General features: G+C 47.8%; 1 protein-coding gene across 36 annotated transcripts in view; it reads left to right on the top strand.

Annotated features, from left to right (window-relative positions):
• LOC110533864 (RNA-binding protein Musashi homolog 2) overlaps positions 1-24464 on the top strand; it is a 321141-nt gene that overhangs the window by 39359 nt on the left and 257318 nt on the right. The gene's annotated exons all lie outside the window — the stretch shown is intronic.

Raw genomic sequence — 24464 nt, 5'->3', positions numbered from 1 at the left:
AGAGATGGTGAAGGGGAGAGGGAGGTAGAGAGATGGTGAAAAGGAGAGGGAGGTAGAGAGAGGGTGAAAGGGAGAGGGAGGTAGAGAGAGGGTGAAGGGGAGAGGGAGGTAGAGAGAGGGTGAAAGGGAGAGGGAGGTAGAGAGATAGGGAGAGGGAGGTAGAGAGAGGGTGAAAAGGAGAGGGGGTAGAGAGAGGGTGAAAGGAGAGGGAGGTAGAGAGAGGGTGAAGGGGAGAGGGAGGTAGAGAGAGGGGTGAAAGGGAGAGGGAGGTAGAGAGATGGTGAAAGGGAGAGGGGAGGTAGAGAGGAGGGTGAAGGGGAGAGGGAGGTAGAGAGAGGGTGAAGGGGAGAGGGAGGTAGAGAGATGGTGAAAGGAGGAGGGAGGTAGAGAGAGGGTGAAGGGGAGAGGGAAGTAGAGATATGGGGAGCGGGAGAGGGGGGTAGAGAGATGGTGAAGGGGAGAGGAAGGTAGAGAGATGGTGAAAGGGAGTGGGAGGTAGAGAGAGGGTGAAGGGAAGAGGGAGGTAGAGAGAGGGTGAGAGGGAGGTAGAGAGAGGGTGAAGGGAAGAGGGAGGTAGAGAGAGGGTGAGAAAGGGAGAGGGAGGTAGAGAGATGGTGAAGGGGAGAGGGAGGTAGAGAGATGGTGAAGGGGAGAGGGAGGTAGAGAGATGGTGAAAGGGAGAGGGAGGTAGAGAGAGGGTGAAAGGGAGAGGGAGGTAGAGAGATGGTGAAGGGGAGAGGGAGGTAGAGAGATGGGGAGAGGGAGGTAGAGAGATGGGAGAGGGAGGTAGAGAGATGGTGAAGTGGAGAGGGGGGGAGAGAGATGGGGGAGAGGGAGGTAGAGAGATGGTGAAGAGGAGAGGGAGGTAGAGAGATGGTGAAGGGGAGAGGGAGGTAGAGAGATGGGGGAGAGCGAGAGGGGGGAGAGAGATGGGGAGAGGGAGGTAGAGAGATGGGGAGAGGGAGGTAGAGAGATAGGGAGAGGGGGTAGAGAGGGGGTAGAGAGATGGTGAGGGGAGGGGAGGTAGAGAGAGGGTGAAGGGGAGAGGGAGGTAAAGAGAGTGGTGAAGGGGAGAGGGAGGTAAAGAGATGGTGAAGGGGAGAGGGGGGTTAGAGAGATAGGGAGAGCGAGAGGGGGGAGAGAGATGGGGAGAGGGAGGTAGAGAGATGGGGAGAGGGAGGTAGAGAGATGGGGAGAGGGAGAGGGTCGTAGAGAGATGGGGAGAGGGAGAGGGGGGGGTAGAGAGATGGTGAAGGGGAGAGGGAGGTAGAGAGATGGGGAGAGGGAGAGGTGGGTAGAGAGATGGTGAAGGGGAGAGGGAGGTAAAGAGTGGTGAAGGGGAGAGGGAGGTAAAGAGATGGTGAAGGGGAGAGGGAGGTAGAGAGATGGTGAAGGGGAGAGGGAGGTAGAGAGATAGGGAGAGGGAGGTAGAGAGATGGGGAGAGGGAGGTAGAGAGATGGGGAGAGGGAGAGGGGGGTAGACAGATGGGGAGAGGAGAGGGGGGGGTAGAGAGATGGTGAAGGGGAGGGAGGTAGAGAGATAGGGAGAGGGAGGTAGAGGATGGGGAGAGGGAGGTGAGAGAGATGGGGAGAGGAGGAGGGGGGTAGACAGATGGGGAGAGGGAGAGGGAGGTAAAGAGATGGTGAAGGGGAGATGGAGGTAGAGAGATGGGGAGAGGGAGGTAGAGAGATGGGGAGAGGGAGGTAGAGAGATGGGGAGAGGGGGGTAAAGAGATGGTGAAGGGAGAGGGAGGTAGAGAGATAGGGAGAGGGAGGTAGAGAGATGGGGAGAGGGGGGTAAGAGATGGTGAAGGGGAGAGGGAGGTAGAGAGATAGGGAGAGGGAGGTAGAGAGATGGGGAGAGGGAGGTAGAGAGATGGTGAAGGGGAGAGGAGGGAGATAAAGAGATGGTGAAGGGGAGAGGGAAGTAGAGAGATGGGTGAAGGGGAGAGGGAGGTGAGAGATGGTGAAGGGGAGAGGGAGGTAGAGAGATGGTGAAGGGGAGAGGGAGGTAAAGAGATGGGGAAGGGGAGAGGGAAGTAGAGAGATGAGGGAGAGGGAGGTAGAGAGATGGTGAAGGGGAGAGGGAGGTAGAGAGATGGTGAAGGGGAGAGGGAGGTAGAGAGATGGTGAAGGGGAGAGGGAGGTAGAGAGATGGTGAAGGGGAGAGGGAGGTAAAGAGATGGTGAAGGGGAGAGGGAGGTAGAGAGATGGTGAAGGGGAGAGGGAGGTAGAGAGATGGTGAAGGGGAGAGGGAGGTAGAGAGATGGTGAAGGGGAGGAGGGAGAGGGAGGTAAAGAGATGGTGAAGGGGAGAGGGAAGTAGAGAGATGGGGAGAGGGGGTAGAGAGATGGGGAGAGGGAGAGGGAGGTAGAGAGATGGTGAAGGGGAGAGGGAGGTAGAGAGATGGTGAAGGGGAGAGGGAGGTAAAGAGATGGTGAAGGGGAGAGGGAGGTAGAGAGATGGTGAAGGGGAGAGGGAGGTAGAGAGATGGTGAAGGGGAGAGGGAGGTAGAGAGATGGTGAAGGGGAGAGGGAGGTAGAGAGATGGTGAAGGGGAGAGGGAGTAGAGAGATGGGGAGAGGGAGGTAGAGAGATGGTGAAGGGGAGAGGGAGGTAGAGAGATGGTGAAGGGGAGAGGGAGGTAGAGAGATGGGGAGGGGAGGTAGAGAGATGGTGAAGGGGAGAGGGAGGTAGAGAGATGGTGAAGGGGAGAGGGAGGTAGAGAGATGGTGAAGGGGAGAGGGAGGTAGAGAGATGGGGAGAGGGAGGTAGAGAGATGGTGAAGGGGAGAGGGAGGTAGAGAGATGGTGAAGGGGAGAGGGAGGTAGAGAGATGGTGAAGGGGAGAGGGAGGTAGAGAGATGGTGAAGGGGAGAGGGAGGTAGAGAGATGGGGAGAAGGAGGTAGGAGATGAGATGGTGAAGGGGAGAGGGAGGTAGAGAGATGGTGAAGGGAGAGGGAGGTAGAGAGATGGTGAAGGGGAGAGGGAGGTAAAGAGATGGTGAAGGGGAGGAGGAGGTAGAGAGATGGTGAAGGGGAGAGGGAGGTAGAGAGATGGGGAGAGGGAGAGGGGGGTAGACAGATGGTGAAGGGAGAGGGAGGTAAAGAGATGGTGAAGGGGAGGAGAGGGAGGTAGAGAGATGGTGAAGGGGAGAGGGAGGTAGAGAGATGGGGGAGAGGGAGAGGGTGTGTGTGTGTGTGCTTGACGTGTGTGTGCATGTGTGTTTATGATCTTGTGGCCTTGAACTGACCTTTGGGATTCTTTGCTATTGATGCATATTATGAGGCAGATCAACATGACCTATTGTTGTAGTCATTACTGCAGTGTTAGATTGAGCTCATTGTGCATTCTCCTCGACCTCTCGCGAACATTCCTACATTAGTCTGAGCAGTCACTTAGAAGTGTTATTGCATGTTTCAATCGAAGACTAAAGCAAGATTAGTTTGATGCTGCAGTGAATCTCGGCTCTTGAAACGAACGCGGTGCTTTGGAATTGAGTGGAATGATTAACAATTTGATGAAGAAACAATGAGACCGGGAGAGTCGAGCCATACAGAACATTTCAATGGGTCATGCACACAACAACATCATTTAAACAGCCATTGTTACAACCTAAATGTTTTAGTCACCCGTCTTGCCACGGGCAGCTGTTTAGTGGCTTGCCGAGAGAGAGAGAGAGAGAGAGAGAGAGAGAGAGAGAGAGAGAGAGAGAGAGAGAGAGAGAGAGATGTTGTCCCTGCTGACCTCTCTTTCTCTGGGAGGGAGATAGATAGATAGATAGATAGATAGAGAGAGAGAGAGAGGCAGGATGTGGAGCCATGATAGAGTGTGATCGACCAGGACCAGAAAGGGAAGGCTGTCTTCTTCTCCTTCTTCTGAAAGCAGTCCAGGGAGAGTGTTAATGTGTTGTGTTCTGAACCCTGATCACTCTGCCTATTAAAAGGCCATTAGATCTGTAATGAGGGGGAAAGTCCAAATGTGGACAGGCTTCGTTTAATTAGGCTGGTGGTCGTGGGCTGGTGAGAGACAGGAAGCAGTTTGATGCACACACACAGAAATGCAGAAGTTTGACTGTTCTAATAAAACAGAAGCAAATGTGCCTTTAATGCTTCCCTTAGACTAGCATAGAGAACATTTCATATCAATCCCCAAGCTTTACCTCAGCATCACCCAATAAACACTAACACTGTGTTCATATTACAGATATATTACATAAGCAAAGTGTTGTTACACAGGCTAATATTAGTTTAGTTCAGTCAGCTCTTCAGAGCTTAGTGACTGATTTGGGTTGGAAAAACAGAATAACAAACTAGTCTTGGACGGGATGGTTTGACATGATTCATGCGTGTGTAGCATGTATATGACCAGAGAAAATAAGGAAAATGAAAAGGAGACGGCCTGTTTATTAATGCAGGGCTGGAGAAAGGCGTCCGTCCTAAGTGGTCCCGGGTAACACGCCGAAGATTAATTGCCACGCGAAGGCAATGAATTAAAGTTGATCTATAGCTCATCACAATATACATTGCTGGGCTGCTCCCTCCCACAATGAAATACTTGAGTTTTAATGTGGATTCGTCCGTCAGAGGAGGTGGCTGACAAATTCAGCATTGGAAACTGAAATCCAACCAGGCAATTAAGAAGGAGAGGCCCTCAGGGTGACCACATCCTCCCAGGATGCATTTCTGCAGACAGACAGACAGACAGACAGGAGAGATAGACAGACAGGAGAGATAGACAGACAGGAGTGACACAGACAGACAGGACAGGACAGGACAGGACAGGACAGGACAGACAGACAGACAGACAGACAGACAGACAGACAGACAGACAGACAGACAGACAGACAGGAGAGATAGACAGACAGAGAGAAAGACAGGAGAGATAGAGACAGACAGACAGACAGACAGACGGGAGAGACAGACAGACAGACAGACAGACAGACAGACAGACAGGAGAGATAGACACAGAAAGACAGACAGACAGACAGACAGACAGACAGACAGACAGACAGAAGAGATAGACAGGTCAGACAGACAGACATACAGACAGACAGACAGACAGACAGACAGGAGAGATAGACAGAAAGGAGAGACAGACAGGCAGACAGGAGAGATAGACAGACAGGAGAGACAGACAGACAGGAGAGACAGACAGACAGACAGGAGAGATAGACAGACAGGAGAGACAGACAGACAGGAGAGATAGACAGACAGGAGAGAGAGAGAGAGAGAGAGAGGAGAGACAGACAGGAGAGAGAGAAGAGAAAGACAGACAGACAGAGAGACAGACAGGAGATATAGACACAGAGAGACAGACGGACAGACAGACAGGAGAGACAGACAGACATACAGACAGACAGACAGGAGAGACAGACAGACAGAGAGACAGACAGGAGAGCTAGACAGACAGGAGAGACAGACATACAGGAGAGGTAGACAGACAGGAGAGACAGACAGGAGAGAGAGAAAGACAGGAGAGACAGAAGAGACAGACAGGAGAGACAGACAGGCAGGAGAGGTAGACAGACAGGAGAGATAGACAGACAGACAGACAGACAGACAGACAGGAGAGACAGACAGACAGGAGAGACAGACAGACAGACAGACAGACAGACAGACAGACAGACAGGAGAGCTAGACAGACAGGAGAGACAGACAGGAGAGACAGACAGACAGACAGGAGAGATAGACAGACAGGAGAGACAGACAGACAGGAGAGGTAGACAGACAGGAAAGCTAGACAGACAGACAGGAGAGACAGACAGGCAGGAAAGACAGACAGGCAGGAGAGACAGACAGGAGAGACAGACAGACTGGAAAGACAGACAGACTGGAAAGACAGACAGACAGACAGGAGAGCTAGACAGACAGGAGAGCTAGACAGACAGGAGAGACAGACAGGAGAGCTAGACAGACAGGAGAGACAGACAGACAGGAGAGATAGACAGACAGGAGAGACAGACAGACAGGAGAGGTAGACGGACAGGAGAGACAGACCAGAGAGACAGACAGACAGGAGAGACAGACAGACAGGAGAGATAGACAGACAGGAGAGACAGACAGACAGGAGAGGTAGACAGACAGGAGAGACAGACAGGAGAGACAGACAGGCAGGAGAGATGGACAGAAAGAAGAGACAGACAGACATGAGAGACAGACTGGAGAGACAGACAAACAGACAGACAGACAGGAGAGCTAGACAGACAGGAGAGCTAGACAGACAGGCGAGACAGACAGACAGGAGAGACAGACAGACAGGAGAGACAGACAGACAGGAGAGATAGACAGACAGGAGAGACAGACAGACAGGAGAGGTAGACAGACAGGAAAGCTAGACAGACAGGAGAGACAGACAGACAGGAGAGGTAGACAGACAGGAGAGACAGACAGGAGAGACAGACAGGCAGTAGAGATGGACAGACAGAAGAGACAGACAGACAGGAAAGCTAGACAGACAGGAGAGCTAGACAGACAGCAGAGACAGACAGACAGGAGAGACAGACAGACAGGAGAGACAGACAGACAGGAGAGATAGACAGACAGGAGAGACAGACAGACAGGAGAGGTAGACAGACAGGAGAGACAGACCGGAGAGACAGACAGACAGGAGAGATAGACAGACAGGAGAGATAGACAGACAGGAGAGACAGACAGACAGGAGAGGTAGACAGACAGGAGAGACAGACAGGCAGGAGAGATGGACAGACAGAAGAGACAGACAGACAGGAGAGACAGACAGGCAGGAGAGATAGACAGACAGACAGACAGACAGGAGATACAGACAGACTGGAGAGACAGACAGACAGACAGACAGGATAGCTAGACAGACAGGAGAGCATTACAGACAGGAGAGACAGACAGGAGAGATAGACAGACATGAGAGATTGACAGACAGGAGAGGTAGACTGACAGGAGAGGTAGACAGACAGGAGAGCTAGACAGACAGGAGAGGTAGACAGACAGGAGAGATGGACAGACAGAAGAGACAGACAGACAGGAGAGACAGACTGGAGAGACAGACAAACAGACAGACAGACAGGAGAGCTAGACAGACAGGAGAGCTAGACAGACAGGAGAGACAGACAGGAGAGACAGACAGACAGGAGAGATAGACAGACAGGAGAGGTAGACAGACAGGAAAGCTAGACAGACAGACAGGAGAGACAGACAGGAGAGACAGACAGGCAGGAGAGACAGACAGACTGGACAGACAGACAGACAGACAGACAGACAGACAGACAGGAGAGCTAGACAGACAGGAAAGCTAGACAGACAGGAGAGACAGACAGACAGGAGAGATAGACAGACAGGAGAGACAGACAGACAGGAGAGGTAGACAGACAGGAGAGACAGACCGGAGAGACAGACAGACAGGAGAGACAGACAGACAGGAGAGATAGACAGACAGGAGAGGTAGACAGACCAGACAGGAGAGACAGACAGGCAGGAGAGATGGACAGACAGAAGAGACAGACAGACAGTAGAGACAGACAAACAGACAGACAGACAGACAGAAGAGCTAGACAGACAGGAGAGCTAGACAGACAGGAGAGACAGACAGACAGGAGAGATAGACAGACAGGAGAGACAGACAGACAGGAAAGCTAGACAGACAGGAGAGACAGACAGACAGGAGAGACAGACAGGAGAGACAGACAGGCAGGAGAGACAGACAGGAAGGAGAGATAGACAGACAGACAGACAGACAGACAGACAGACAGACAGGAGAGACAGACAGACTTGAGAGACAGACAGACAGACAGACAGACAGACAGACAGACAGGATAGCTAGGCAGGCAGGAGAGCTAGACAGACAGGAGAGACAGACAGACAGGAGAGGTAGACAGACAGGAGAGCTAGATAGACAGGAGAGACAGACAGGCAGGAGAGATGGACAGACAGAATAGACAGACAGACAGGAGAGACAGAGAGATAGACAGATGGAGAGACAGACAGACAGGAGAGACAGACAGACAGGAGAGATTGACAGACAGGAGAGAGAGACAGACAGGAGAGAGAGACAGACAGGAGAGAGAGACAGACAGGAGAGAGAGAGACAGGAGAGACAGACAGGAGAGAGAGAAAGACAGGGGAGACTGAAGAGACAGGAGAGATGGACAGACAGAAGAGACAGACAGACAGGAGCGACAGACTGGAGAGACAGACAGATAGACAGACAGACAGGAGAGACAGACAGACAGGAGAGATTGACAGACAAGAGAGACAGACAGATAGACAGGAGAGACAGACAGGAGAGACAGACAGACAGGAGAGAGAGAGACAGGAGAGACAGAAAGGAGAGAGAGAAAGACAGGGGAATCGGAAGAGACAGACAGGAGAGACAGACAGTAGAGACAGACAGACAGGAGAGACAGACAGACAGGAGAGATAGACAGACAGGAGAGAGACAGGAGAGACAGACAGGAGAGAGAGAGAGACAGGAGAGACAGACAGGAGAGAGAGAAAGACAGGAGAGATAGAAGAGACAGACAGGAGAGACAGACAGGCAGACAGACAGACAGACAGGAGAGGTAGACAGACAGGAAAGCTAGACAGACAGGAGGGACAGACAGACAGGAGAGACCGACAGGAGAGACAGACAGGCAGGTGAGATAGACAGGCAGACAGACAGACAGACAGACAGGAGAGACAGACAGACTGGAGAGACAGACAGACATACAGACAGACAGACAGACAGGAGAGCTAGACAGACAGGAGAGCTAGACAGACAGGAGAGACAGACAGGAGAGACCGACAGACAGGAGAGACAGACAGACAGAGAGACAGACAGACAGACAGACAGACAGGAGAGACCAACAGACAGGAGAGACAGACAGACAGGACAGATAGACAGACAGACAGACAGACAGAGAGACAGACAGACAGACAGACAGACAGACAGACAGACAGACAGACAGACAGGCAGAGAGACAGACAGACAGACAGGAGAGACAGACAGACAGGGGAGACAGGATAGCCAAACAGACAGGAGAGACAGACAGGAGAGAGAGACAGGAGCGACTGGGAAGGAGAGATAGACAGGCAGACAGACAGGAGAGACAGACAGACAGACAGAAAGGAGAGACAGACAGACAGACAGACAGACAGACAGACAGACAGACAGACAGACAGGAGAGCTAGACAGACAGGAGAGACATACAGACAAGAGAGATACACATACAGGAAAGAGAGAGAGAGACAGGAGAGAGAGAAAGACAGGAGACGTAGAAGAGACAGACAGGAGAGACAGACAGACAGGAGAGAGAGACAGACAGGAGAGATAGACAGACAGGAGAGACAGACAGACAGGAGAGACAGACAGACAGGCGAGATAGACAGACAGACAGGAGAAACAGACAGACATACAGACAGAAAGGAGAGACAGACAGGAGAGAGAGACAGACAGACAGGAGAGACAGACAGACGGGAGAGTCAGACAGACAGTAGAGACAGACAGAATGGAGAGACAGACAGAAAGGAGAGACAGACAGACAGGAGAGACAGACAGGAGAAACAGACAGACATACAGACAGAAAGGAGAGACAGACAGGAGAGACAGACATACAGACAGGAGAGACAGACAGACAGGAGAGACAGACAGACAGACAGACAGGAGAGACAGGGAAGGGTACGCCATCGGATGAATCAATAAGAGAAGAGGATATTTTTATTTTTTATTGAAGTCCTCCTTTCAAAGCCTTTCCTCCGTCTCTTATTCATGAAGTACAGTAGTAAGTGCTTGCAAATCGATTGTTTTTCCCCTTTCTTGAGTGCGTTCATTAGTCAAATGATGCAACAAAAGATAACAATGGCTCGCACTAAACGATCCAAATCCAAAGAAAGGGAAACCAGTTGGTCTTAGGAGGCTCAGCCTGGCAGTGACTGTTGCCTGCATCTATCTTTCTACTTCTCATGCCTGTCTAGATAGGACCTCTGTGCCTTTTTGTGTGTGTCATTACACGGCGTGAACGGTTTGTTTCATCCATTCCTCTAGCCAGAGTGAGCAGCAACAATCACCTGGACTCACTCTGTGTCCTCCTCCAGTCCTCGTCATTACTCATGTTATCTACTTAACCTTTGTCCCTTCCACAGTCCTCACTGCAATAACCCCTGGAGGGCAGAGAAAACATACTGTGTGTTTGATTGTTTACCCTTTTGTGTGTGTGAGCGTTCACGTGCTTCAGTGTTCATGTGTGTGTGTGCATGTTTGCATGTGTGTGTGTGTGTGTGTGTTTGTGACTGTGTGTGTATGTGTGTATGTTCATGTGCTTTTGCGAGTCCCTTATGAAAATATGTCTACACAGCAGAAGTAATAGGTCGAGAGCGATTCCTATTTTCCACTAGTCCACAGTCAGAAGGAAAGGATAGAACGCTCCATTGTGGACAAGGAGGTAGAGTGCTGATAGCAGGACTTTAATCCATAACATATTCAGAGTGGGAGAAGTGAGCGGCCTGCAGTTTGTGCTATTTGCTGTGATAGAACTGGCAGAGAGGCTCCAGGTGCAGCAGCCACGCAGGCTCAAGAGGACCTCTGAGAATTACCCTTCTCATACGGGTCACTGTCACGTTCCTGCACAAGAGGAATACACTGTAGCTTTTCTGTCAGAAACACCCCTTTCTAAAGAGACTATGTATGGTAACTATTAAATAGTATTATTATTCCCTTTATAATCAGCTGCCTGACATTAAGATAATGCATCTCCAACGCTTACTGATGTACAATGTCGCTATATCATTCTGCTTCTTTGTTTTTGGTCTAAGGGAAAGTACTAACTATTCATCTCACAGAACCCGCAAAGTATTTTGTCTGTGCTGTCTCTTCCGTTACGTCAGACCTCAGTAAGACTAGCTGTCGCCATTGGGATCCTAATGAATCAAATTGCTAAATCATTGTTGTGACTCCTGTGACAGTTGGTCTGTTGTTGGATGTTGTTGTGGGATAAGTATTTCCTGTTCCTTACTTGTCACTCTGTTAGAGTGGAGGTATGTACTGCTGCTGCTGTTTTCCCCTCTATCTGCCTGCACATTACCCAGGGGGCCGAGCCAGAGGTGCGGTGGGAGTATTTGGAGCTCCGCTGAGCTCGTAGGAGTTGTAACCAAGACTCTATGTTCTGTTCCCCTCCAGTTAGAGAGAGGGAGGAAGGGAGAGATGGAGAGAGAAATAGAGGGGGAAAGATGAAGGGAAGAGGGAGAGGTACAGTAGAGAGAGGGAGGAAGGGAGAGAGGGAGAGAGAAATAGAGGGGGAAAGATGAAGGGAAGAGGGAGAGGTACAGTAGAGAGAGGGAGAGAAAGACAGAGAGTGAGAGGAAGAGAGAGGAAGGGAGAGAGAGTGAGAGGGGGAGAGATGGCGAAGCAGGGAGAGAAGGAGAGTTAGGGGTAGAGAGAGGTAGGCCTGTGGTGTTCCCATCCTCTATAGACTACAGCTGTGCTGCCTAAAGAGACAGAGACAGACAGGCTTTGTCTCCAGCGTCATCCACAGCTTAAACAAACACATGTTATGTAAGAGCCTTTCAAACAAACACACTGTACCGTACCGGAGAGGGAGGGGGAAGACAAAGTTTAGAGAGATGGAGGAAGGGAGGAGGAGAGACAGGGGGAGGAAGACAGTGAGTGAGTGAGAGTTGGGGAAAATGGGATGGTATTTCACAGTAGAACAGATTAATCAGAAACTGTTCATTATGCTGAATCATTTCAGAAATGCTCTTAAATCTAATTTACATTTGTTTGATTTTTTAAAAACTTTTCCACATATGAACTACTCAGACAATTACTTTTTTCCTTCTCCCCCAAACTTCAGATTACTTGGTCTTTCACAGCTGGAGGGACAAATCAGTCCATGTACTTCAGCCACTACCACTGGGACCTCTCTCCCTTCCTCCCTCTCTCTCTCCCTCTCTCTCTCTCTCTCTCTCTCTCTCTCTCTCTCTCTCTCTCTCGCTCTCTCTCTCCCTGTCCCTTCTCTCTCTCTCTCTCTCTCTCTCTCTCTCCGCTCTCTCTCTCTCTGCTCTCTCTCTATATATTCATATGTCTATCTCTCCTCCCTCTCCCTGTCCCCTCTATCTATCTCTCTTTCTCTCTCTTTCTCTCTGTCTTCTCTCACTCTCTGTGGCACTGTCAGTCTGTTGCCCCCTCCGTCGCTTTGTCACACTCTCTCCCTCTCTGTGGCACTGTCACTCGAATCAGACGTTAAGTGCTGGCAATGTGAAGAGGTGCTCAAAGCGTCTGCTCCAGACAGCCCTGAGTGCTGCGCTGCTTTTCTGAGGCTTTGCTGCTCTCCATCTCTGACTCTCTGAGCCTCTGTGTCTTATCTACCTCTGCCTGTCTGCCTCTTTCTCTACCCCTCTCATTCCCTCTCTCGCTCTCTGCCTCTATCTCTCTCCATATCTGCCTCTCTCTGGTGGCCCTTGATTACAGACCTGCTGAGCTGTGGCCCCCCACTGGGTGGGATAGGCTGTGCTCCAAACCTATGGGCCCTGCCCCCCCCTCCAAACCACCCTGAACAACATGCTCCAAAAGCCCCAGACAGCTGACCCCTCCAGCCTCGTGCTCTTCTAAAAACCTCTGCAGCCAATAGCCATATTTCAGGTTACCTTTGATGCTGTTGTGTTTGATGGTGTTGTTTTGTAGTGGCTCCCAGTACTCAGTCAGCAGATGATAGCAAGAGGAGCATCAGGTTACCATGACACATGTGCTCCTCTACTTTCATATGACCAGAGGATTTGGTCTGCAGCTGTTTTCTATCTATTCGCCTGTCTGGCTGGGCCTGGGATCGTCAGGTTTGTGGAGGCACCTCTCTGAACTTACTTAAACTCTACCAGTTGTTCTTTCTTCACTAGGCTTGACCCCTGGAAATCCCTCCGATATTAGGCAGGTTCTGGAACAAGGGGGGCTAGGGAGACAGAGGCCTGAGCTGGGCCTCATATTCCAGGCCTGCCAGTCTCTACTGCTACAAGGGCAGAGCAAACATGTCTCCCTCCTCCACAGAGCAGAAAGGTCAGAGTGAGAAGAGACTGGCGAGGTTTAAAGGGATATTAAAGAGCTCTATGTGTACACAAGTTCCTCTGCCTCCCCCTGCGCCCCGGGTCTTTCCCGGTCAGCAGTCGCTCTCTCTCTCTCTCTCCCGCTCTCTCCCTCCCTTCCCGTTCTGCTTTATTAAAAAAGAGATTGTTGTTATTGGGAGTGTTTGGGATGTGTGTAATTCAGGACAGACTGCTGCGTTATTCAGCCAGTCTGGTAAGAGAAACAGAGAGAAGAGTAGGCTTTGTGCAGTCCTAGCAACCAGCACTACCCTTAAATGATCCTTATTGTTATCTTTCTACTTCGAAGGCAGCCTCACCCGAGGTGACTTACAGTACACAGATACAAGACCCCAGATTAGAATTTATATGAGGAGACAAACACCCTACATGTCAACTGTCCTCAATAACATCAGAGATTATATTATTAGGCAATTATTCAGCAGGCTAAACTATCGACAACCCTGAGACATTGAAGCCTGATGCAAAGCAACGCGTGCATCACTGCAGGAGACACGACTTCCAATCACATATCATTGTCCACTCTGAGTCACTGAGTGTTGGTTATTTTGGTAGTGACGCTGTAGATATAATATGTCAATAGAGTCCACAGGCATTTGGTGAGTACATGGCCGGTTTATGTGGAGGCTAAGTTATGTCTGCCGTTGGAACAGTGCTGTAATTCTGACAGCTCTCTGGTTTACACTGTGAAAAATGATGCTGAGAGATTCTAAACTTTTTTTAATAGAACATTGTTAATGAGACACGGACATATTTGTAAAATACCGAATAGGTACCACTGCCTTGGAGCTTTGTGTTTGCTTTGTGAAAATCTGAAAGGCTTGAATTGTTCTTGGGCGAAACGTGTTCTCCGGCTTTCTAGTTTATCTCTATATTTCTCAAGATGACTAAATGCTCTTTTGATGCGCTCCATTCACTGAGTTGCGAGCTCACACAAAAGACAGGGATGCTACCCCAGTTGATTTAGTGGACCCCGAGCAGATTCTCACAATGGAGCGGGCCTGGCTTTGATATTTATAGGCTATAATCTATGGGGCAGCGTTGGAACTGGGAGCCGTGAAAAGTGGATTTTCACAGCTAGCGCTAAGCGTGATCTTTGAAGAGGACTCATGGCTCCTGTGTCTTGTGCAGCGCTTGGTGGTTAACCTCAGGGTAGTGGAGCCTCTTAGACTATACAGCTCTGTAGGGAGATTTGGCAGGCAATTGGCAACTGCATTAACTGAAACCAGACTGGAGCACTGTGAAATAGTGGGTGGGTCTGTACTGGAGCAGCCCCTCAGGTTGAGTGAAAGGGTGTGATTGTGATGGAAGGGGAGAAAGAGCACTGTGATAGAGGAGTACTGGACAACCGGTTCAACAGCACCCTGAACATCCATTCATTCAGGTGGGCCTTTGTCAGGATATCTTCTCTTGTAGTGCAGTGGGATAGGGTTTTTTGTGTCCTGATACTGCACTCTCTCTTGTTGCAAACCGGCTAGGACTAACAGAGGAGAGACAGTCTCATTTGAATGAGATTCAACTGTTTTCTCCCCTGTCTGACGTGCCTGTCACCTTATCCAGTGTCCCAGTCTCCCTCTCACCACCCCCAGCAACATTGTACATATTATCTCCTTCACCGCCTCCCAGGCTTTAACCGTGACAAGAAAAGACAGGCGTTCTCCTAAGGTAAGCTGGCCTCGCTTCCACGGCTATCTGTGGGTATCAGGATCCGCGAGTCGCAGGTTCAATCGGCTAATCCAATCCTGTTTGGTTGTTGAGGCTGTAATATTAAAATTAAAATCATGTGGGGAATATCAACACCTCTCAGCAGGATGACAACACTGTGGATGACCTGGTTAGTTTGCTTTCCTTGCAGTTTTCCGTCCTAATTTCTATGCCTTGGCCCCCTCTCGCTCCCTGGTAATAAGAAAATGTGCCGTAGTCTCTGTTTACTGAGCTTGACTATCTGGCTGCCGTTTCTCATATTGTTTGAAAACAAACAGGAACGAAATGATCAGGTCGGGGTTTAGATCACTTGTTTGTTTTTCATGCATCGCTCCCCTTTCCTAGTCAAGGAGGTATAGGAGGGTGTATATCTCACGTTGGCCTTCGTGCTGGGTTGTATTGGGTTATGTTGTGTTGGGTCGGGTTGTGTTATGTTGTGATGTGTTGTGATATGATGTGTTGTGATAAAATGTGTTGGGTTGTGATATGTTGTGTTGTGATGGGTTGTGTTGGGTTGGGTTGTTTTGTGTTGTGATGTGTTGTGATATGTTGGGTTGGGTTGTGTTGTGATATATTGTGTTGTGGTATGTTGTGATATGTTGGGTTGTGATATGATGTGTTGTGATATGTTGGGTTGGGTTGTGTTGTGATGTGTTGTGGTATGTTGTGTTGTCATATGTTGGGTTGTGATGTGTTGTCTTGTGATGTGTTGATATGTTGGGTTGGGTTGTGTTGTGATATGATGTGTTGTGGTATGTTGGGTTGGGTTGTGTTGTGATATGTTGTGTTGTCATATGTTGGGTTGTGATGTGTTGTCTTGTGATGTGTTGATATGTTGGGTTGGGTTGTGTTGTGATATGTTGTGTTGTAATATGATGTGTTGTGATATGTTGGGTTGGGTTGTGATATGTTGTGTTGTGATGGGTTGTGTTGGGTTGGGTTGTTTTGTGTTGTGATATGATGTGTTGTGATATGTTGGGTTGGGTTGTGTTGTGATATATTGTGTTGTGGTATGTTGTGTTGTGATATGTTGGGTTGTGATGTGTTGTGATATGATGTGTTGTGATATGTTGGGTTGGGTTGTGTTGTGATATGTTGTGTTGTCATATGTTGGGTTGTGATGTGTTGTCTTGTGATGTGTTGATATGTTGGGTTGGGTTGTGTTGTGATATGTTGTGTTGTAATATGATGTGTTGTGATATGTTGGGTTGGGTTGTGATATGTTGTGTTGTGATATGATGTGTTGTGATATGTTGGGTTGGGTTGTGTTGTGATATGTTGTGATGTGATGTGTTGTGATATGTTGGGTTGGGTTGTGTTGTGAAATGTTGTGTTGTGGTATGTTGTGTTGGGTTGTGATGTGTTGTGATATGTTGGGTTGTGATGTGTTGTGTTGGGTTGTGTGTGGGAGTCATCACAACTCTGTGTGTGTTGTGCTCCTAACCACTAGGTGTTCCACTGGATCAAAGTCATGACGACAGCCTCTTGAAGTGGGTTAAGGTGGAACAGTCCAGGAGGGGGAGGCAGGCAAAACTCAGTATAGCTATTTTCTCTTATTGATCCCTTTCTGAAAGTTCTATTTTAGTGGAGATGGGGTTGTCTGTCTGAGGGGAGAGGAGGAGCAGGGCTTTCTCTCTGCCTCTTGTGTTCGATCAGAGTGCTTCTATCTAATGGAAGTAACCCACTTCAAAGCCGGCGCTGCCAGATCCCCTCCCTCAATTAGGACCCGGCAGCAAGATTAAAGCCAGCCCACATTAATCAGGTTTGATTAGTCGAGCCCAGAGCTCCAGCTGTTCCCTGTGACAGGCCAGCGAGGTGAGCTCCACGCCCCCAGTGAGGGAGGGAGAGACGAGACCAGGCTGAGAACTGGCTGTACCCCCTCGCTCATCTCTCACCCTTTCGCGCATGTGCCCTTTATATGTCCCGTTTTGTGGAGGCTTACCATTGCATAGTCTATCAATGATTTGATGACATTTTATTTCAAAGGCTTTTGTGTATGTTTGTCTGAGATGATTTAGGTGTTAAATGTGGCATTGACTAGGTAAGCCCTCATTCTGTCCCACCACGCATTCTGAAGTGATATGTCACCGGCAGCTCCTCTGAAGCAGCTTATCTTCGTGCTGCTGTCTGAACCTGCATTTCACTGTATTGTAGTCCCATTCCATTTCATTAGCTCTGCCCAAAATGATTCATTTACATGACAGATGCAGCGGAGTGCAGGCCGGTAGGACAGCAGCAGAACACCACCTGTGATGTCAATTTGTTATTTGAACCTTTGGTCTAGAGTTCACCTCCTCTTTCTACCCACTACCCTACCCTCAGTGATAGTGTTGCTCTTTTTACTACCGTCATACTGACGGCTAGTTATACTGTAATACACTGGGAAAACAACTCAATCTCTTTGCCTGTGAAGGGACCGGCTTCTTGCTCTTTGAAACTAGCCATTTTGTGCCTGTGAAATTCAAGATGGTTGTGTGTGTGTCTGACATAATTGTTATTCTGTGGGCTGCAGGCTATGTCTTTGGCTGAGCTCAGGGCTGCCAGGCCTTGTTGCTATCTGCCAGGCTCCAGAAACTGGATCTCTGGGTCATTTAGACAGACCTTAAACACAGCGCAACCAGCCAATGAATGCCCTGGTGTCAGGTTACAGCTCCCTAAGACTCAGCTCCACAGCTCACACTGCTGATTGGGGTCAAGAGAAGCCCAGCAATCATCTACAATTAGTACCCGATTTGAAATCTCCTGCACGCTTGAGTCATTTTGAATGCACGGTCGGAATGTAGGCGGGTCGCAAACAAGTTTGTTCGGAAGTTGTTGCGTTACAAACCTGTAATCTACCAGTGTAATCATGCTGATGAGTTTGTGATTGTGCTGGATGCACTGATTTCAGCATGCACACAACAAGCTAAGGAGCTTTTATTTAAAGAGGTGTATGTGCGTGCACACTTTTGTGTGTGCATGCGTGTGAGTTTGTGATTGGGGGCGGGGGCTGACATAGGGTCACAAGACCACTGGTCGTCCCACACACTCCAACTGCTTTTAAGATAAGATCATAGCTCCATGCCCCTAGAGGCTACTGTAACATGGTGCCTTGGCTTGGCTTGCTCTACCTCTGACTGACTGAATACCAGTCAGTAAAGTATGAGGGAGCTGCCTTGCTACTGAGTCTGTCATCTCAGTGCTTCAAAGTCGCTCATTGTCCCACCACACAAAAAACACAGCCATTTATTTCCACTCCTGATAGATCAGCACATACTGCTGTACAGAACTCTGCCTTCATGTTCACTCTCCTTCCTCCTTCCTCTCCCGTTGCTCTGATTATTTCTGCACAACTTTGGGCTGCTGTTTTCTGAAGTGTTTCCAATGATAATGACAGATTTATTTTGAGGTCATTGTGTTTGTCTTTCTGACTCAATGAAGTTTGATTGAAACCGTTTGCTTTTGTTGTTGTGTTGTAGATTCTGTTTGAGGGCGTTGTACAGATTCTCTCTGAATACTGGGCATCATTTATGATTCATGTTTTCCCCCTACCATTAATCTTTTCTCATCCTGTGAATTCTGTCATTTTTGTTGAAAACGGTAATATAGAGTCACTTTCTTATTTGTATCTCTCTGTTACACAAGTGGGATGTTCAATAATTCCAGTCTTCCTCAGATAGCTAGGACTGTTTAAACAACCAACCAAAAAAAGAGAGAGAACGATTTGCTGGCATACAGTTGTTCATCTCTTTTGTGTGTTCTGTGCGGCAGCATCATTTGCGAGACAGATGCGTTCAGTCCTTCTTGTCCTGCAACAAAAAAGCAGCCAGTAATTACATCCATTTAGACCCCTGAAAGAGATGCATTTGATATGTGATCCCTGAAGCTGTCTTCAATTTTAAGACGCAGACAAACAGTGAAAATAGCGCAGGACCTGCGTGGAGCAGTCATCATCGACGCAGCTTGAGAGCCAATTGAACAGTGGTGGGCTAGGCTATTCTGGGACACAATGGGGGGAAAAGTGAAGAAGTGGGCTGTGGTAATTGAGCGTGTGGGCAGGATGATGTTTTTAAATGGCCCAGTTAATTGTTATTTAAGGAATGGGCCTTTAACTGATGCAGTTAGTGGGCTGCACTCTGCCTTCCCTCGGCGTCCCCACCGGGATTGGTGGAGAGGGGCTGTGGGGGTGTGTCACAGATGAGTGTCATTATCATTACCATCTATCTGCATCTGGGGATGGATGCTCACGGACACGACAAGCCCAGCAGTCCTCTCCTCCTTATCCCTCCCTCCCTTTTTCCTGGTTCTCTCTCTCAGACACAATTTCTCCCTCTTCTCCACTACCTATATATCTCTCTCTTCTCTCGCTGTTCTATATCCCATCTCTCTTCATCTCTCTTCCTCCCCTCTCTTCCATCCCAACACACCCCCCTCTTCAGTGCAGCTATGAATAGTGGAACTCTCACATTAAAGGTCTCCTCTGAGTCCTATTTCACATCATTACTGCGATCTGTCTATTCCTTTAAGATATGCTGAATCGCTCTTAGGAGACGTCCTACTAGTAATGGCGGCTGTATGATCTCATTGCTTGCTTTGCTCCAGGCAGTGAGGACATGTCGAGACATATTGACAAAAAACAATATTTTTATGAAATCAAATAACAAGCGATTGACAGCTCTGTCTCCATCTAGCTTGTGAAATTTCTCTGAACTCTTCTTGTTCCCCAAGCAGAGGTCAACGACCAGTCGGACCGGCCTTATGTAACTGTGGCGTTTTAAAAGGGACAGAATATTTTTTTTTCCTCCGGGGAAGTGGGGAGATAGTAATGTACTCTGTAAAGATAAGAGACTGTCTTTGGATTCCTGTTCACGGTCTTGAACTGATGGGCTATAACAGTACTTCTAGAAATGTGCTCATACTGTAACTGGATACCATTTAGCATCAACATTCTTAAGAACTTGATGGTGGTTTGAAAAATGTCCAGCTGTCAATCACTGGGTCATTTGATCTAATAGCGGCCTAGCAGGAAAATGTTTTGTTTTTTTAAGCCTTGAAAGGTTGTGTCATATGCATGTGGGGACAGACATGCACACAGTACTGTGTGTTGCCTGTGTTATGGCATGTTGTGGATCTCCGTGTGTTGGTGACAGTGTTATTTTGGTCTGGCAGTGGGTGGGTGGGTGGACGTCCAGAGCTGTGCTGTGACGTGGCCCCAGGTCCAGTCTTAGTGTGTCAGGGTGGAAAGTTTCCCCCAGGCAGTTCCCCTGACTTGTTCCTGCTCCCAGCTCCATAGCTCCATGCACGGGATTCAACTACCATGGAAAAATAGCTATATTTAGAAATGCTGTTGTGGGTGATGCTGCTGCTGGCTGTGCCATTGAAAGGGATGCATTCATATGTTAAAGCCCCCTTGCCTGGGCTGGCTTTGAATGATTCACTCACATAGACAAACAAACACACAGCAGCCATGGCAGAACCTGCAAGAAAACGAAGCTGCCTGTCTGAAGCTGCCTGCCTGCCTGCCTGCCTGCCTGCCTGCCTGCCTGCCTGCCTGCCTGCCTGTAGCACTGCTTCACTGCTCTCATTATTCCCCACCTCAACAACCTCTAGTTCCGCAGCTGTGTTCAAGCTGCACAAGGAGAACACATAGATGGAGCCACTGTGGTTAATCTGAGGATGCTGCCGGCTCCTCCACTAACATCACTCTGGGTTATTTTATGAGTCTCCCAGGCTGGCCATGTTGTTCTTTCTGTTCCCTGTTAGTTTACTGCTCCCATTTCCCATAATCTAGATCACACTAGTCTCTGAGCTGCCTTCTCTCTCGCACCTCTCCAAACAGGCAGGCTTACCCACAGTACAGTTCAGTAGACTGGAGCATTCTGTATCATCCCTCATCACTGACCAATAGACAGCCTCAATGACCTCATGCATATCTGGCCCTTGGGCTCCGACACACTTTAGCAAAACCAATATATTGAGCAACACACCATAGTCTATTTGTTACTCCTGTTGATCGTTCCTCCTGCAGTGTAACAATAGCTAAGGGCTGGGTGGCTCAGACATTGTATTTTGTGTTAGTTTCAGTTGAATCGTCATGCTGGGTGGGTGGTTGTCATGTCACATTGATCGGAGGTGGTTAATGGTCCTTTTTTTCTCAACATCTATGGACAATAGTCACTTTAACCATATCTACATGTACATACTACCTCAATCAGCCTGACTAACCGGTGTCTGTATGTAGCCTCGCTACTTTTAAAGCCTCACTACTTTTATAGCCTCGCTACTGTCTTTTTACTGTTGTTTTTATTTCTTTACTTACCTATTGTTCACCAAACACCTTTTTTGCACTATTGTTTAGAGCCTGTAAGTAAGCATTTCACTGTAAGGTCTACACCTATTGTATTCGGCGCACGTGAAAAATAAACATTGATTTGATTTGATGGTTCGTCTTTATGGACATACAGCCTACAGAAAGTCTACACCCCTTAAACTGTTTCACATTTTGTTGCGTTACAAAATGGGATTGAAATGGATTGAATATACAAAGTGGGATTGAAATAGATTGAATATACAAAGTGGGATTGAAATAGATTGAATAGGAATGTTTTGTTATTGAGCCAAACAAAATACTCCATGATCTCAAAGTGAAAAGACAATTCTACACATGTTTACAAGTGAATAAAAATTGAAATAACAAATATAGTCATTGCATAAATGTTCACCCCCTTTGTTGAGGCAAGCCTAAATGAGTTCAGAAGTCAAATTTGGCTTAATCAATAAACATAATAAGTTACACTACATGACCAAAAGTATGTGGACACCTGCTCGTCGAACATCTCATTCCAAAATCGTGGGCATTAATATGGAGTTGTTCCCCCTTTGCAATATCAACTTTCCACTACATGTTGTAACATTGCTGTGGGGACTTGCTTCCATTCAGCCACAAGAGCTTTAGTGAGGTCAGGCACTGATGTTGGGTGATTAGGCCTGGCTCGCAGTCGGTGTTCCAATCCATCCCAAAGGTGTTTGATGGGGTTGAGGTCAGGGCTCTGGGCAGGCCAGTCAAGTTCTTCCACACTGATCTCGACAAACCATTTTGTCATGCTGACACAGGAAAGGGCCTTCCCGAAGCTCTTGCCACAAAGTTATAAGCACAATTACCTCGACTAACCTGTACCCCCGCACATTGACTCAGTACCGGTACCCTCTGTACTCGTTATTGTTATGTAATTTTCTTGTGTTACTTAAAAAATATATAAAAAAATGTTTTACTTGAGTTTTTTTATTTAATATTTCCTTAACTCTATTTCTTGAACTGCAATGTTGGTTAAGGGCTTGTAAGTAAGCATTTCACTGTAAGTTCTACACCTGTTGTATTCGGCGCATGTGACAAATAACATTTGATTTGATTTGACAATATCATCTAGACGCTGTAGCATTAAGATTTCCCTTCACTAGAACTACTGGGCCTAGCCCGAACCATGAAAAACAACCACAACCATTATTCCTCCTTCACGAAAATGTACAGTTGGCATAATGCATTCGTGCAGGTAGTATTCTCCTGGCATTGGCCAACCCAGATTCGTCCGTCGGACTGCCAGATGGTGAAGTGTGATTCATCACTCCATCCGACGCTTGGCATTATGCCTGGTGATCTTAGGATTTGTGCTGCTGCTCGGCCATGGAAACCTATTTCATGAAGCTCCCTATGGACAGTTATTGTGCTGACGTTGCTTCAGAGGCAGTTTGGAACTCGGTAGTGAGTGTTGCAACCGAGGACAGGCTCTGTTTACGCGCTACACACTTCAGCACCGGCGGTCCTGTTCTGTGTGCTTGTGTGGCCTACCACTTCGTGGCTGAGGCGTTGTTGCTCCTAGACGTTTTCACTTCACAAAAACAGCACTTGCAGTTGACCGGGGCAGCTATAGCAGGGCAGAAATTTGATGCTGACTTGTTGGAAAGGTGGCATCATATGACTGTGCCATGCTGAAAGTCACTGAGCTCTTCAGTCAGGCCATTCTACTGCCAATGTTTGGCTATGGAGATTGCATGGTTGTGTGCTCGATTTTAGACACCTGTCAGCCACGGGTGTGGCTGAAATAACCAAATCCACCAATTTTTTAAAACAATTTTTTTAAATTAAAATGTTACCCCCTTTTCTCCCCAATTTCGTGGTATCCAATTGTTAGTAGTTACTATCTTGTCTCATCGCTACAACTCCCGTACGGGCTCGGGAGAGACGAAGGTCGAAAGCCATGCGTCCTCCGAAACACAACCCAACCAAGCCGCACTGCTTCTTAACACAGTGCGCATCCAACCCAGAAGCCAGCCGCACCAATGTGTCGGAGGAAACACGGTGCCCCTGGTGACCTGGTTAGTGTGCACTGCGCCCGGCCCGCCACAGGAGTCGCTAGTGCGCGATGAGACAAGGATATCCCTACCGGCCAAACCCTCCCTAACCTTCCGAATCCACTAATTTGAAGGGCTGTCCACTTAAGTTTGTATATATAGTGTATATGGACTCACTGTGTGTACAACAGCTGTAAGGTCCCTCAGTCAAGTATTGAATTTTAAGCACAGATTCAACTACAAAGACCAAGGGGCTTTTCAAAAGCCTCATAAAGAAGGGCAGTGATTGGTAGATGGGTAACAATAACAAATCAGGCATTGAATATATCTTTAAGCATGGTCAAGTTAATAATTATGCTGTTGATGATGTATTATATGGAGGACCATAGCCGCCATAATTATATGAATAAATAAATGTATATATAAATAGATAAATCATTATTTAAATAATGAATCCCACTTTCTGTCATTTTATTAATGTATATTATTCCTTCATTCATTTATTTATGTATTTCTTCCTCCAATATGATAACGAGGGGGTGTCAAGCAAAAGTATGTGTGTGGTATCTAACACACCATTGGTTGATCAATGCCATGGCGCGTTGATCAATTTCATTTGCCTGGGCTGTGTTCAGTATGAGAGAACGTGTTCAAAGTTTAAAGCCCAGGTTTCACATTAGCACCCCCCAAACAATAATAGGTTGCACATATAGCTATGTATCAATATGATGTCACTTTTTTGGGGGAAAATTGAGATCAAATCTATTATATACTTCTGTGCACCATAAAAACACATGAAAAGAACAAATGGAACATTGTCATTGCTTGACGTAGAAACAGGTGAACAGTTTTGGAACACTGAGCCATTGACTCCCTGCTTGCACCAGGTGGCTGTGTTACAAGTGGGTTGCTTTTGACAATAAGGCACCGGACTACAGCCATATAGTTTTGAACCTAGAAGAAGACCAAGAGACAAGATGGAGTCGACCGGGATGGGCGAGAGGAATGTCCAGTTGGCCAGAAAAGCATGGTAAAGTCACATTACTGAGTATCAAGCTAGCTAGCTTGGCCACAATTGATAAAGTCGAGTTGGCTAGCCAGCTGCGTTTTACAGCCACACTCAATTTTACACTTAGGTAGTAGCTAGCTAGATATATAACTAAACTGTAATTATCATAAACCATTATTATCTAGGTAGCTAAAGATCTGTGAAATGTAAAGCAAGCAGGATCGTGGCATGTCAGAAGCAATACATGTTGGCTAGCTCACGTTAACGAGATAAATTATTAAGGAATAGAGTGGATAATTAATTAGTAAGCTAGCAGCTAGCTAACTACAGCCAAGTAAAGAGGAGCATGTTGTCATGATGGAATAAATTACCTATGTGAAGTAT

The sequence above is a fragment of the Oncorhynchus mykiss genome, chromosome 10 (assembly GCF_057628025.1).
Source record: "Oncorhynchus mykiss isolate SJ-2025 chromosome 10, ASM5762802v1, whole genome shotgun sequence".
Taxonomy (NCBI): Eukaryota; Metazoa; Chordata; class Actinopteri; order Salmoniformes; family Salmonidae; genus Oncorhynchus; species Oncorhynchus mykiss.
The sequence above is the reverse complement of the archived record's forward strand: the minus strand, read 5'-3'. Positions and strand labels throughout refer to the sequence as shown.